The sequence below is a fragment of the Anomaloglossus baeobatrachus genome, chromosome 4 (assembly GCF_048569485.1).
Source record: "Anomaloglossus baeobatrachus isolate aAnoBae1 chromosome 4, aAnoBae1.hap1, whole genome shotgun sequence".
Taxonomy (NCBI): Eukaryota; Metazoa; Chordata; class Amphibia; order Anura; family Aromobatidae; genus Anomaloglossus; species Anomaloglossus baeobatrachus.
In genome coordinates this window covers 436000542-436015658 of record NC_134356.1, presented here as the reverse complement: position 1 = coordinate 436015658, position 15117 = coordinate 436000542, and the positions used below count along the sequence as shown (strand labels likewise).

The following is a 15117-nucleotide window of genomic DNA, read 5'->3' as shown; positions in this document are numbered from 1 at the left end:
ACCGCATGCGGGTTTTTTTTCTTTAAATAAATAATTTAAAAAAAATCCGACGTGCGGTTCCCCCTAATCTTCATCCCCAGCCAAGATAACGCTGGCTGGGGCTGATATTCCAGCCCGCAGCCGCCCGGTATTGCCGCATCTATTAGCTGTGACAATCTCGGTTCGATACCGGCTCTTCCCGTTGGCGTGATGCAGTGCCAATCTGGGTAATAGCAGGGGTTAATAGCAGCACACAGCTGCTACTAAACCCTAGGTTTGTGATGGCACAGGCGTCTATCAGATACCTGCATCACACAAACCTGTAAATGAATGTAAATAAACACAGACACACAGAAAATCCTTTATTTGGAATAAAATACAAACACCCCCTCCTTCACCACCTTATTAACCCCAACACCCTGCAGCTCTGACGTAATTCACAGGAGGTCCCACGCTGCTTCAGCTCTGCTACATCTGTATATCACAGAGAAAGGCCACAGAACACGACCGCTCTCTGTGAGCTCCAGAGAATGAATGAGCTGCGCAATGAGCGGTGACGTCATTCAGGTCATTTGCGGTCACAGCTGGAGGTTCCCATGGTCCTTCATCTGTGATCGCAGGTAACCTGACCTCAGGTGGAGGTCACTGAGTTCACAGACCTGCATCTCCCAGCAGAAAAATCGCAGTTTTTTTAGCCAAAAGATGCAGATTTTGTGCTGAAATTTTTACACCATATTCCTGCATCCAATCTACACCTCCTGGCAAAAAACGCGGTGTTTTGACACATTTTTTTTTGCTGCGTTTTTTCCGTGGTTATTTTTCCGCGTTTTTTGCCACGCTTTTTTGCTAGGAGGTGCACATTTGGTGCTGGAGTCATCTGCATCAGCTTTCAGCACCAAATTTCCACAAATTTGGTGCTGAAATTTTTACACCATATTCCTGCATCCAATCTATACCTCCTGGCAAAAAACCTGCAATGTTTTGACGCATTTTTTGCCGCGGTTTTTGCCATGGTTATTTTTCCGCGATTTTTTGCCAGGAGGTTCAGATTTGGTGCTGAAATTGTCTGCACGAGATTTCAGCACCAAATTTCCACCTGCTGGCAGGAATTGTTTTTCTTTTTACAGCCTGTCATTCCCTGAACATGAACGTCCATGTACCTAGAAACACATGAACGCACCTGTCAGAAGTGTGCGGCTGTGCTGCGATTTCAGACTCGCGGGAGTCCCTCGCATGCGGCTTTTTTTAATTTAAATATATAATTAAAAAAACATCCAACGTGCGGTCCCCCCCCCAGTTTTCATCCCCAGCCATGATAATGCCGGCTGGGGGCTGGTATATTCTCAGCCCGCAACTGCCCGGTGTTGACGCATCTATTAGATGTGACAATCCTGGTGCATTGCCGCCTCTTCTCGATTGCCCTGGAGCGGTGGCAATCGGGGTAATAGCAGGGGTTAATAGCGGTGCACGGCTGCTACTAAACCCCAGGTTTGTGATGGCACAGGCATCTATCAGATACCTGCATCATACAAACCTGTAAATGAATGTAAATAAACAAGACACAGAGAAAAATCCTTTATTTGAAATAAAGAACAAACACCCCCTCCTTCACCACTTTATTAACCCCCCAACACCCTGCATTAATCCACACAACGTCCCTCGACGACACATCCAGCTCTGCTACATGTCAGAGCAAGCAGCCATAGAGAAGACTGCCAGCTCTGAGTGTAGCCTGAGCCGCGATGACTGGAGTAGACAATGTCACAGGCTGGGGGCGTGCTGTCTGCAACCTATCACAGACGAGAGGATGGCCGGTGGGCGGGGAAAACAGTGCAAATGTCTGCCGGTCACACTGTCAGACATGACACCCGGCACAGCCTACCATTGTCTGAGCATGAGCGTGCATGTAGACTGAAACACATGCATGTTCCTGTCAGAAGTGTGTGGCTGTGCTGCGATGTCAGACTCATGGGTGTCCCTCACAAGTGTGTTTTTTTTTAAAATAAATAATTAAAAAAAAAAAACGACATGCGGTTCCAACTAATTTTCATCCCCAGCCATGGTAACGCCGGCTGGGGGCTGGTATATTCTCAGCCCGCAGCCGCCCGGTATTGCCGCATCTATTAGATGTGAATATTCCGGTGCGATATCGGCTCATTTCGATTGCCATGGTGCGGTGGCAATCGATTTAATAGCAAGGGTTAATAACAGCGCACGGCTGCTACTAAACCCTAGGTTTGTGATGGCACAGGCGTCTATCAGATACCTGCATCACACAAACCTGTAAATGAATGTAAATAAACAACATACAGAGAAAAATCCTTTATTTGAAATAAAGTACAAAACTCTCCCTCCTTCACCACGTTATTAACCCCAACACACTCCTCCAGCTCCGGTGTAATCCACACGATGTCCCACGGCGACATATCCAGCTCTGCTACATGTCAGAGCGAGCAGCCATAGAGCACGACTGCCAGTTCTGAGTGTAGCCATTTACTGAGCCACGATAAGCGATGACCGCAGTAGAGACTGTCACAGGCTGGGGGGGCGCGTCAGCCTACAACCAATCACAGATGAGAGGACGGCCAGTGGGTGGGGAAAACACGGAAAGCTGTGTGATTGCAATGAATAGTACCGGAAGTGAATGCGCAACCCGGAAGCAGTGTGCCGCCATGACAGAGAGTCTCGGTAAGTATGAAACTCTCATTTATTTCTGGTTTTGTTTATTTTTATTAATTGCTGATTCCGGATTGTGCACCCGGAATCCCGCGCCTGGGTCCGGCACCGATATAGCGCTGAAACCGTGCGGATCCGGACTATTACAGTCCAGATTCGCTCAGCCCTAATCATTACACTAGCACACTAGCAATGTGCACTCACCACCAACAGCAGTAATGACGGCGCAGTAAGAAATTTAAATAAAGAAAAGTTGCAAGCCAGGAGGACGAATTTACACAGAGGACTCCACCCATAAAGACCCACCCTGTTGCAAATATCAATCAAAGAATGCCCCAATTTCTGGACCTTTATGAATTATTTTTTTTCAATGAAAGATCAAATCTGAAAAGTGAAGGTATGATTTTAATCACCATGCTAGTGCCAGTATGGCACTGCCTTTACTTTATATGGTAAAATCCAAGTGGTTGGTTTCCTTTAAGGGCATGGTGACGGATGTATGTGCTGTAGAAGACCTGAGAAGAGTGAAGTCTGCAGAGACAAGCAGTTGATGTGAAAAGTCACCATAGCATCTGGCCGAAAGGAAAAGAAAAGAACTAATCAATCAGAGAAAATGTCACCTATAAGGTTCCTGGATGTAAATATTTACTTGTTCCTACTTCCTACGTCTCATTAGTAATGTGGTTCCTGTATGGTCCACAGTCTGATAATGACTGATAACAACAACGTCCAGCATCTCCTTACTATTGTTAAGGACATACTGGGAGTTGTAGGTTCATGAGATACAAATGTTTATAGGCCTGACTTGACATTACAATTGATTTCTGTACTAAGCTTAGTCATGTATTCATGTACTGATGGAGGTTCTGGTGATTAATGAATGTACCGATAGTGGTTCTGGTGGTGCATTTATCTACTGATGGTGGTTCTGGTGATGTATTCATGTACTGCTGGTGGCTCTAGTGACCTATTAATTTACTGACGATGATTCTGGTGCCGTTTTTATGTACTGTTGATAGTCATGGTGATGTTTTCATGTACTGATGAGGATTTTGGTTTCATATCCTTGTAGTGATGATGGTTCTGGTGATAAATCATTATCAGTAAGTTAATACATCACCAGAGCCATTATTAGTATATGAATACCGCACCAGAATAACCATCATTACATGGAGATGTCTCCACAACCACCATCAGTAAATGAATACGTCAACAGGACCACTATTCATACAGGAATCTGGCACCAAAACCACCATCAGTGTTGTTGCAAACTGTATTTGTTGCATAACTAATATAAAAACCATCATATGTATTATGGGGACTGTTTAGCTTCTGCTGGGGTATCTGCCAAATGTTGCACACCTTAATTGAAACCAAACATCACCCATTATATTTAGGCTATATTAGTTTCCATGACTGTTCTTGGATTTGACATTTAACACTAGAACTACTGAGGTAGTCATTTTGACTACTTTGCACCATGTATTTCTATATAGGTGTCATGAGTCCAGTAGTTCTAGTGTTACAATATAGGATGTCAAATATGAATATCACTACTTTCCCCTGTTTTTGTGTCTGCAAGCAATGCATGATTCCATACCTAACTATGAAAACAAACTCCCTGTTGAGCCTCACCTCTAAAGTACATACACATACAGTATAAGGTACATACATGAGCTTAGGTGCTCATGCCTGGAGTCAGTATATAGAAAATGCATACAGCTACACACTAAAAAGCCAACAATGTTTAAAGGGAACTGTGTGCATAATCTTTATAGCAGGAGTCTAGCTGCTGATACATGGAGGTTTACAGTCCAAATAGTGGCATTTGCCCAGACATGGATGCTTTTAACCTAGATAGTGGCATTTAGGGTAGGTTCCCGGATTACAGAGATTACCTTGCCGTTGGTTCCGGGCTTACATGCATTGGCCAATACATAAACCAAATATCTCTTTTTTCATATATTCCTATAGCAGTAATGCAGTACCAAAGTTCCCTTTATACATTGTTGACTTTTTAGTGTGCAGCTGTATGCATTTTCTAGTTAATATGTTTTTTTTTCAGCTGGCACCTATACACACTTGCTGGATGTGCGGGTCAGTTTTTTTCAAATATTTGCAGTCAGATTTGTGACTCCTTATGGAACTGCAGGTAGGCAGTTTGCATACATCCTGCCACATTCCGACTAGGCATGTCCGAACCTTGCTCAATTAACTTGTATTGAGCAAGACCATGCCCGTCAAGTTGGCACGTCACTGCAAATAGCATACTTGTGATCATGGGCCCACCATTCTTTAAATTGGAGAACCCTTACAACACGCATACTGTGAAAGCCGTGTACTGAGTGAGTTTCTCAGCATACAGCAAAGTCACAAATGAGAAAACCAACTCTAACACCAATTCTCTCTCCAGATATACTTTTTTTAAGTTACGTAGATGCGCATACCCAAAAAGTGAAGGAAACACTCAAAATATTTAAGAAACACTTAGCTAGGAGGCCAAGACCCTTGTGTTGTACAGCTGAGCACCCTTGCAATATGCACCAACTATATATACACTATAAGCTTACCTACTGGCCTGGTTGACTAAAACCTGCTGCTGATTACCTATTAACCCCTTTAGATCTGGAACAATTATATGAGTGAAAAGTCTGGGCTCACAGGCGATGCAGCACAATGGTTCATAAACTTATATTCAATTATATCTAAACCGCAACCAATGACTTCTACAAAACCAGAGAAATAATCCTGAGTATACCTAAACAATTAATGAAATGCAGCAGCTGCTAAGCAGAAAACAAACTTTAAACAACTTAAGCAATTATCTCGCACTAAAATCTTTTTCAGTAGCTTGCTCCTGGAGAAGTTCAGATATGGGCCGGAGTTTTTTGCGTGCTTATATGGCACTTAAAGGGAACCTGTCATCAGAAATTTCGCCCAAAAGCTAAAAGATTCCCCCTCTGCAGCTCCTGGGCTGCATTCTAGGAAGGTCCCTGTTATTATTGTGCCCCATGTGAGACCAAAATAAAGCCTTTATAAAGTTCTACCTTTTTGTATGCAGCTTCTGTAAATCCGTCACGGGGGCGGGCTCTCTGGCGTCCGTTATTCTGCCTCCTGGTCCTGTATGCCGCCCCCATCGCTCCTTTCCATATCTGATGCACCGCCCACTGCTCCAGCCAACCCCGCGCATGCCCAGTGCCAGTCTCACAGGACTGAGCAGTTTGACCGCTGGTGACGTGTGCGCAGGCAAGTGATTATGGACGGGACTGTGACTGTTATCAGCAAGTACCCGGCCATAATCTCTTGAGCGCGCAAATCTCTCCAGCATTCACACTGAGCTCAGTGTAGATGCTAGACTGTATGGGCTGCTTCCAGGAATGACGTCCCTTTGTCACGTGATAGTATTTCGAACACGCCCCTATCACATGACAAAGGGACGTCATTCCTGGAAGCAGCCCATACAGTCTAGCATCTACACTGAGCTCAGTGTGAATGCTGGAGAGATTTGCGCGCTCAAGAGATTATGGCCGGGTACTTGCTGATAACAGTCACAGTCCCGTCCATAATCACTTGCCTGCGCACATGTCACCAGCGGTCAAACTGCTCAGTCCTGTGAGACTGGCACTGGGCATGCGCGGGGATGGCTGGAGCAGTGGGCGGTGCATCAGATATGGAAAGGAGCGATGGGGGCGGCATACAGGACCAGGAGGCAGAATAACGGACGGCAGAGAGCCCGCCCCCGTGACGGATTTACAGAAGCTGCATACAAAAAGGTAGAACTTTATAAAGGCTTTATTTTGGTCTCACATGGGGCACAATAATAACAGGGACCTTCCTAGAATGCAGCCCAGGAGCTGCAGAGGGGGAATCTTTTAGCTTTTGGGCGAAATTTCTGATGACAGGTTCCCTTTAAGTGTGGGTATTAAGTCCTTTATAACAGCAAGGAAATAAGGAATGTGGTAGCGCCACCAATCAATATACCTGTATAATTCCTCTGTGTTTTTTGTTCACCAAAATGTAACATGTTGCATGCACAGTTACCCACTGCGGCGGCGTAGTGAGTCTGAATCGTCTTACTGACCTGGGTCTGCTGAAGACAGATAACCAGTGGATGTGGACAGATCAGGATCCCATCTGGCAGGTGAACCATAGCACAGATGGCGCTGATTCAGCTCGTTCACAGTGTCTAATGTGGCTCATACTGGGCCTTGCTTTTTTCCCATCTTACAGCGGCGTCTCTTACAGTAACTCTTATCCTGTCTGATGAGGATATGATCTTGGACACGATCAATTGCACTCAGCTGCAACTCTGATCCCGTAGGGATACTTCTCCACGCAGATGACATTATATTGCTGTCGGGCATGTCATGTCTCTTTCCTAGATAACACCAGACTGCACCTAAAATGGCTGCCCTTCCCCTTCCTGTGTTTAACATCCATCTGTATAAACCTCATCTGTATTGTATACAGTCTTTCTGTTGTGCTATAAGACAGTGGCTCCTGGTGGTCAAATAATGACATTGCGGCATGAAAATAAAATTGACATAGCACTAGCACAGCATTATATTTATATGACAAATCCAGGAACATCTGTATCATGCTGGTGAGTCAATGCATATCCTCAACCAGAGAGGATGAGGTTTGATTCATCACCTCACAAGATGCACGCTGTGATGATTCAATAGTCTTTTAACCTCAAGACTGGACAATCTGAATAATACAATACTGATCATTAATAAAAGCAACAATACTAATAACACTAACAACATCATTAGTGACATTATACACATGAGCTCTGTATATAGTGTATAGGGTACAGGTATTACAGGGATCACCAATGACATTATACACAGAATCTTTGTATATAGTGTCTAGAGTACAGGCAATTCAGTGATCACTGGTGACCATATACACAGGAACACTGAATATAGTGTATAGTGCACAGGTTATACAGGGATCACCAGTGACATTATACACGGGAGCTCTGTATATAGTGTACGGTATAGTGTACAGGTAATACAGGGATCAACAGTGACATTATATACAGCAGCTTTGTATTGTAAAATAAATCATTAGGATCCTTAATTCAGCCATTTTATCTTCTCTAGTAGATTTAAAGTGGTTATCATTTTCATCAATTTCATCTTTTAGAATAACTTGTTTTTGTGAACACTAATTAATAACTGACCCTTAGAAGACATGCCTGTACAGATTCCTCTGTTCTAGGAATTGTCTCTAATTCTTGGAAAAGCACAATACTCTTAATATTGGTCAAGGGCAAACTATTTATGGCGATTTACTGATCATTAATAAAAGCCACAATACTAATAACACTAAAGCGGGCTTTACACGCTGCGACATCGCTAGCATCGGCTAGCGATGTCGAGCACGATAGCACCCGCCCCCGTTGCACGTGCGATATTGTGTGCTCACTGCCATAGCAAACATTATTGCTACGGCAGCGTCACACGCACATACCTGCTCTGCGGCGTCGTTCTGGCCGGCGAACCGCCTCCTTTCTAAGGGGGCGATTCGTGCGGCGTCACAGCAACGTCACACGGCAGGAGTCCAATAGAAGCGGAGGCGCGGAGATGAGCGGGACATAACATCCTGCCCACCTCCTTCCTTCCGCATTGCTGGTGGAGGCAGGTAAGGAGATGTTCGTCGCTCCTGCGGTGTCACACACAGCGATGTGTGGTGCCGCAGGAACGAGGAACAACATCGCTAATAAAAAAAAAATGATTTTTTGTTTCAGGACGACCTCTCCGTGGAAAACTGTTTTGACACTGCGATATCGTTAATGACGCTGGATGTACGTCACAAACAACGTGACCCCGACGATAATTCATTAACGATATCGTAGCGTGTAAACCCTGCTTAATAACATCACTAGTGACAATATACACATGAGCACTTTACATAGTGTATAGTATACAGGTAATACCATGATCACCAGTAAAATTATACACAGGAGCTCTATATATAGTATATACTAGCTGTACTACCTGGCTTCGCCCGGGTTAATAACTGCTGTTAACAAAATAGAATGTATTCACAAAAAATTATTCTGCACACAAAAACCACAAAACAAATAGAAATGTAATTATTAAAAGGCAAAAACTAAGCTAATAGAAGAATTTCACAACATGTATTTCAACAGCACAGATATTCCACACATATTTAACTAAATTGGCCAAGTAATGTGCTCTGTCTGTCTCTTTCCAGGTCTGCCTCTTTCCCCGCCTCTTTCCCCTTCTGTCTCTGTCTCTTTCCCCGTCTGTCTCTTTCCAGGTCTGCCTCTTTCCAGGTCTTAAAGGAAGAGGAAAAAGGGATCGACACATGTGGTTTATATAGCCACATGCACATTATGCGTCAAAAATTATGTAGGTTGCACTTCAAGAGCTTTGAGAGCTAGGATCTCTGAACATGTCCGAATCCCGTCAGCAGCCCTGGATAGTACCTCCTTAAATTATGTAGCATTGGTTAGGAAGCGTTCATTGTCTGGTCTTACCAGACATTACATCGAATGTCATTCAGCAGATTTTTCATCCCTGATAATCACGGCTGTGGAGTCTGTGCCAAGACCCCCCCGTGGGGGTGATTGGTTTCAGGCTCCTTTACTGGCCGAGGCCAAGTGGATCCTACGGTTGGATTCAAGATACCCTGGCGGTTTCAATTATCGCTCGGATCTGCGGTATATTTTTTGATTCTGGTAATTCATGTTTTTTATCTGCTGATGACATTCGGTGTATTGTCTGCTATCTTATATCTGGTGGGGGATTTTCTCTCCTACTTAATGAGTACATGACCATATGTTTGCCATAAAGTGGTTATAATGCTGGTATTTGTTTTGTTTGAAACAAGTAATTTTGTGACAGTGGAATGATTTTTTTCTTGTTGAGCAGGTCACAAGGATGAAAATGCATGTATATTTGGATTCAAGCATTTTTTTGGGCCGAATATTCTCTCCTTTTGGGGATAAATATGTATATATATATATATATATATATATATATATTATTTTTTTTTTTTATATGGTCCGTGAACACTCTTTGGAAGTCATGTACTTACAATTGGGGATTTTCCTCTTAATACATACATGCATTCTCATGGGGTTTTTTGCCCATCTGTTTACATGCTCATATATAAGCTGTTTTCTATATCTGATTGTTTGCTCATATGTACATTTGTTCATTTATCTATATATATATATGTGATTTCATTAATATGGATGGTCGGAGTAATTTTTTCGATATTATATATGTATATGTTTGTCATACTTAATCTGATAGGCATGTATTTAATTTTGTTTTTTTAACCGCATGTTGCCTAGCTGACTTACCATTTGTAATTATGTATGATGGTCAACACCCATTACCAGTTGTTTGCAATTAGTGATAGCCAGCTTTTCCCCGGTGTCCGCCTAAAGAGTTAGTCTATTTTAGTAGCCGTGCGGTATACATGGTTCACTTATGACTAAGGACTCTTTTTTCTTTTAATGTGGAAGTCCGAAACGCGTAAAGTTTCCATGGGTTAATACCCTCCTTTTGTTCTCACGGATGGAATATTTTTAATATTCGCTAATAAAGTTTGGATGTTTTATTTAGAGGAGGTTGTGCCGGATCCCTTTTTCCTCTTCCTTTATTACCTCTAACCGGTTGGGACTTACCGGTGGATCCCAGGCACCCGCAAGGACCAGCAGCCCGGGTAACAGGTGAGCTGAAGATACCTTCGATTTCTACTCTTTCCAGGTCTGCCTCTTTCCAGGTCTGCCTCTTCCCTCGTCTGTCTCTTTCCCAGTCTATCTCTGTCTGTCTCTTTCACCGTCTGTCTCATTCCCCATCTGTCTCTTTCCCCATCTGTCTCTTTCCCCATCTGCCTGTCTCTGTCTGTCTCTTTCTTTGTCTGTCTCTATCTTTCTGTTTCTTTCCCCATCTGTCTCTTTCCAAGTCTGTCTCTGTCCTCGTCTGTCTCCCGTCTCTTTGTCTGTGTCTTTTCCTGTCTGTCTCTTTCCCTGTCTGCCTGTCTCTGTCTGTATCTTTCCTTGTCTGTCTCTATTTCTCTGTCTCTTTCCCCGTATTTCTCTATCAAGGTCTGTGTCTTTCCACATCTATCTTTGTCTGTCTCTCTGGCTGTCTCCTCCTTCCCTGTCTGCCTGTCTCTGTCCCTGTCTGCATGTCTGTCTGTCTCTTTCCCCATCTGTCTCTTTCCCCATCTATCTCTTTCCAGGTCTGTCTCTTTCCAGGTCTGTCTCTGTCTGTCTCTTTCCCTGTCTGTTTCTCTGTCTGTCTCTGTCTGTATCTCTGTCTATCTCTGTCTGTATCTCTGTCTCTCTCTTTCTGTCTCTCTCTATCCGTCTCTCCACCGACATCTTATTACCTCACATATAAGCTTCTTATACTATGAATGTCTTTTGTTCCTATAGCAACCAATCACAGCTCCTACTAATAACCTGTAGTTCCAGGCTCCATTTACTTTAATGAAGACATGTTTTTTGGAGAGTAACTGTAAAGCGCAGGGTTAAATTTTCCTGTGAAAACATAGTCTATGACATTCCCTGGGTCACATGAGGTGTCTGTGCAAAATTTTGTGATTGTAAATGCGACGGTGCGGATACACTTTTCGTTTCACTTTTTCCCCATTATGTAGATAGGGGCAAAATTGATTGGTAAATTGGAACGCGCGGGGTTAAAATTACGCCTCACAACATAGCCTATGACACTCTCGGGGTCCAGACATGTGAGTGTGCAAAGATTTGTGGCTGTAGCTGCAACGGTGCAGATGCCAATCCCGGACATACACACACACACACACACACACACATTCAGCTTTATATATTAGACTAGCTGTACTACCCGGCTTCGCCCGGGTCAATAACTGCTGTTAACAAAATAGAATGTATTAACAAAAATGTTTTCTGCACACAAAAACCACAAAACAAATAGATAGAAATGTAATTATAATGTCTGTCTCCCCCTCTGTATATATCTCTCTGTCTCTCTCTCTCTTTGTCTGTCTGTCTGTCTCTTTCCCTGTCTGTCTCTCTTTCTCCGTCTGTCTCAATCTCTTTCCCTGTCTATCTATCTCTTTCCCTGTCTGTCTATCTATCTCTGTCACTTTCCCTGTCTGTCTTTCCCTCTCTTTCCCTGTCTGTCTCTTTCCCTGTCTGTCTCTTTCCCTGTGTCTATTTGTCTGTCTCTTTACCTGTCTTTGTCTCTTACCCTGTCTCTTTCCCTCTCTTTCCCTGTCTGTCTGTTTCCCTGTGTCTGTCTCTGTCTCTTTGTCTGTGTCTGTCTCTTTACCTGTCTGTCTCTGTCTCTTTCCCTGTCTCTCTTTCCCTCTCTTTCCATGTCTGTCTCTTTCCCTGTCAGTCTGTCTCTTTGTCTGTGTCTGTCTCTTTGTGTCTGTCTCTTACCCTGTCTGTCTGTTTCTTACCCTGTCTGTGTCTGCCTCTTTCCCTGTCTGTGTCTGTCTCTTTCCCTGGCTGCATTGTGACATGCCAACATTCCATTTAAGGGCGTGGCTGCGCATTCTTCTGAAGTTCTGGCTGCACTGTGGCTCCCAGCTCTATTCGCTTTAATGGAGGCCGTTTTTTTGGTGAATAACTGTAAAGCGCGGGGTTAAAATTACCTCTCAAAACATAGCCTATGACGCTCTCGGGGTCCAGAAGTGAGAGTGTGCAAAATTTTGTGGCTGTAGCTGCGACGGTGCAGATGCCAATCCCGGACATACACACATACATACACACACACATACACGCATTCATCTTTATATATTAGATTATACAGGTAATACAGTGATCACCAGTGAAATTATACACAGGAAGTTTGTGTATAGTGTACAGGTAATACAGGGATGAGCAGTGACATTATACAAAGGAACTTTGTATATGGTGTACAGTGAGTGTAAAGGTAATACAGAGATGTCCAGTGACACTATACACAGAAACTCTCTATATACTGTACTAGCTGTACTACCCGGCTTCGCCCGGGTTAATAACTATTGTTAACAAAATAGAATATATTAACATTCCCAGGATAGAATGAATAAATAGAATGTATTAATGCCTGGGATAGTAACTGTCTCTCTGTTTCTCTCCCATTCTCTGTCTGCCTCCCCCTCTGTATATATATATCTCTGTCTCTCTCTCTATCTCTTTGTCTGTCTGTCTCTTTCCCTGTCTGTCTCTGACTGTATCTGACACTTTCGTCGTCTGTCTCAATCTCTTTCCCTGTCTATCTATCTCTTTCCCTGTCTGTCTATCTATCTCTGTAACTTTCCCTGTCTGTCTTTCCCTCTCTTTCCCTGTGTCTCTTTCCCTGTCTGTGTCTTTCCCTCTGTCTCTTTCCCTGTGTCTATTTGTCTGTCTCTTTACCTGTCTTTGTCTGTCTCTTACCCTGTCTGTCTCTTTCCCTCTCTTTCCCTGTCTGTCTGTTTCCCTGTGTCTCTCTATCTCTTTGTCTGTGTCTGTCTCTTTACCTGTCTGTCTCTTAACCTGTCTCTCTCTTTCCCTCTCTTTCCCTGTCTATCTCTTTCCCTGTCAGTCTGTCTCTTTGTCTGTGTCTGTCTCTTTGTGTCTGTCTCTTACCCTGTCTATGTCTGTTTCTTACCCTGTCTGTGTCTGCCTCTTTCCCTGTCTGTCTCTTTCCCTGGCTGCATTGTGACACACCAACATTCCATTTAAGGGCGTGGCTGCGCATTCTTCTGAAGTTCTGGCTGCACTGTGGCTCCCAGCTCCATTTGCTTTGATGGAGGCAGGTTTTTTGGTGAATAACTGTAAAGCGCGGGGTTAAAATTTCCCCTCAAAACATAGCATATGACGCTCTCGGGGTCCAGAAGTGTGAGTGTGCAAAATTTTGTGGCTGTAGCTAGCTTCGACGGTGCAGATGCCAATCCCAGACACACACACACACACACACACACACACACACACACACATTCAGCTTTATATATTAGATATTGTGCAGGTAATACATGGATCACCAGTGAAATTATGCACAGAAGCATTGGAAATAGCAGTATATAGTGGACAAGTAATACAGTGATCATAGAATGTATTAACAAAAATGTTTTCTGCACACAAAAACCACAAAACAAATAGATAGAAATATAATTATAATGTCTGTCTCCCCCTCTGTATATATCTCTCTGTCTCTCTCTCTATCTCTTTGTCTGTCTGTCTCTTTCCCTGTCTGTCTCTGACTGTCTCTCTTTCTCTGTCTGTCTCAATCTCTTTCCCTGTCTATCTATCTCTTTCCCTGTCTGTCTATCTAACTCTGTCACTTTCCCTGTGTGTCTTTCCCTCTCTTTCCCTGTCTGTCTCTTTCCCTGTCTGTCTCTTTCCCTGTGTCTATTTTTCTATCTCTTTACCTGTCTTTGTCTGTCTCTTACCCTGTCTGTCTCTTTCCCTCTCTTTCCCTGTCTGTCTGTTTCCCTGTGTCTATCTCTGTCTCTTTGTCTGTGTCTGTCTCTTTACCTGTCTGTGTCTGTCTCTTTCCCTGTCTCTCTCTTTCCCTGTCTGTCTCTTTCCCTGTCAGTCTGTCTCTGTCTGTGTCTGTCTCTTTGTGTCTGTCTCTTACCTGTCTATGTCTGTTTCTTACCCTGTCTGTGTCTGCCTCTTTCCCTGTCTGTCTCTTTCCCTGGCTGCATTGTGACATGCCAACATTCCATTTAAGGGCGTGGCTGCGCATTCTTCTGAAGTTCTGGCTGCACTGTGGCTCCCAGCTCCATTCGCTTTAATGGAGACAGGTTTTTTGGTGAATAACTGTAAAGCACGGGGTTAAAATTTCCCCTCAAAACATAGCATATGACGCTCTTGGGGTCCAGAAGTGTGAGTGTGCAAAATTTTGTGGCTGTAGCTGCGACGGTGCAGATGCCAATCCCAGACATACACACACATTCAGCTTTATATATTAGATATTGTGCAGGTAATACATGGATCACCAGTGAAATTATGCACAGAAGCATTGGAAATAGCAGTATATAGTGGACAAGTAATACAGTGATCATGGTGACATTATATAAAGGATATCTATATCTAATATATAAAGCTGAATGTGTGTATGCATGTATGTATGTATGTACAGTATGTGTGTGTGTGTGTGTGTGCGTATGTCCGGGATTGGCATCTGCACTGTCACAGCTACAGCCACAAAATTTTGCACACTCACACTTCTGGACCCCGAGAGCGTCATAGGCTATGTTGTGAGGCGAAATTTTAACCCTGCGCATTCCAATTTACCAATCAATTTTGCCCCTATCTACATAATGGGGAAAAAGTTAAACGAAATTTTGCACAGACACCTCCTGTGACCAGGGAACATCAGAGACTATGTTTTGACAGGAAAATTTAACTCCGCACTTTACAGTTACTCTCCAAAAAACATGCCTCCATTAAAGTAAATGGAGCCTGAAACTACAGGTTATTAGTAGGAGCTGTGATTGGTTGCTATAGGAACAAAA

At 43.5% G+C, this 15117-nt stretch overlaps 1 long non-coding RNA gene across 1 annotated transcript in view; it reads right to left on the bottom strand.

Moving 5' to 3' along the window:
* The window catches only part of LOC142303777 (uncharacterized), a 131738-nt gene extending 124676 nt beyond the window's left edge, over positions 1 to 7062 (bottom strand). The window contains exon 1 of the long non-coding RNA XR_012753052.1: positions 6737 to 7062. This is a non-coding gene — a long non-coding RNA (uncharacterized LOC142303777). The remainder of the gene's footprint in view (positions 1 to 6736) is intronic.
* Between the last annotated feature and the right edge of the window lie 8055 nt (positions 7063 to 15117).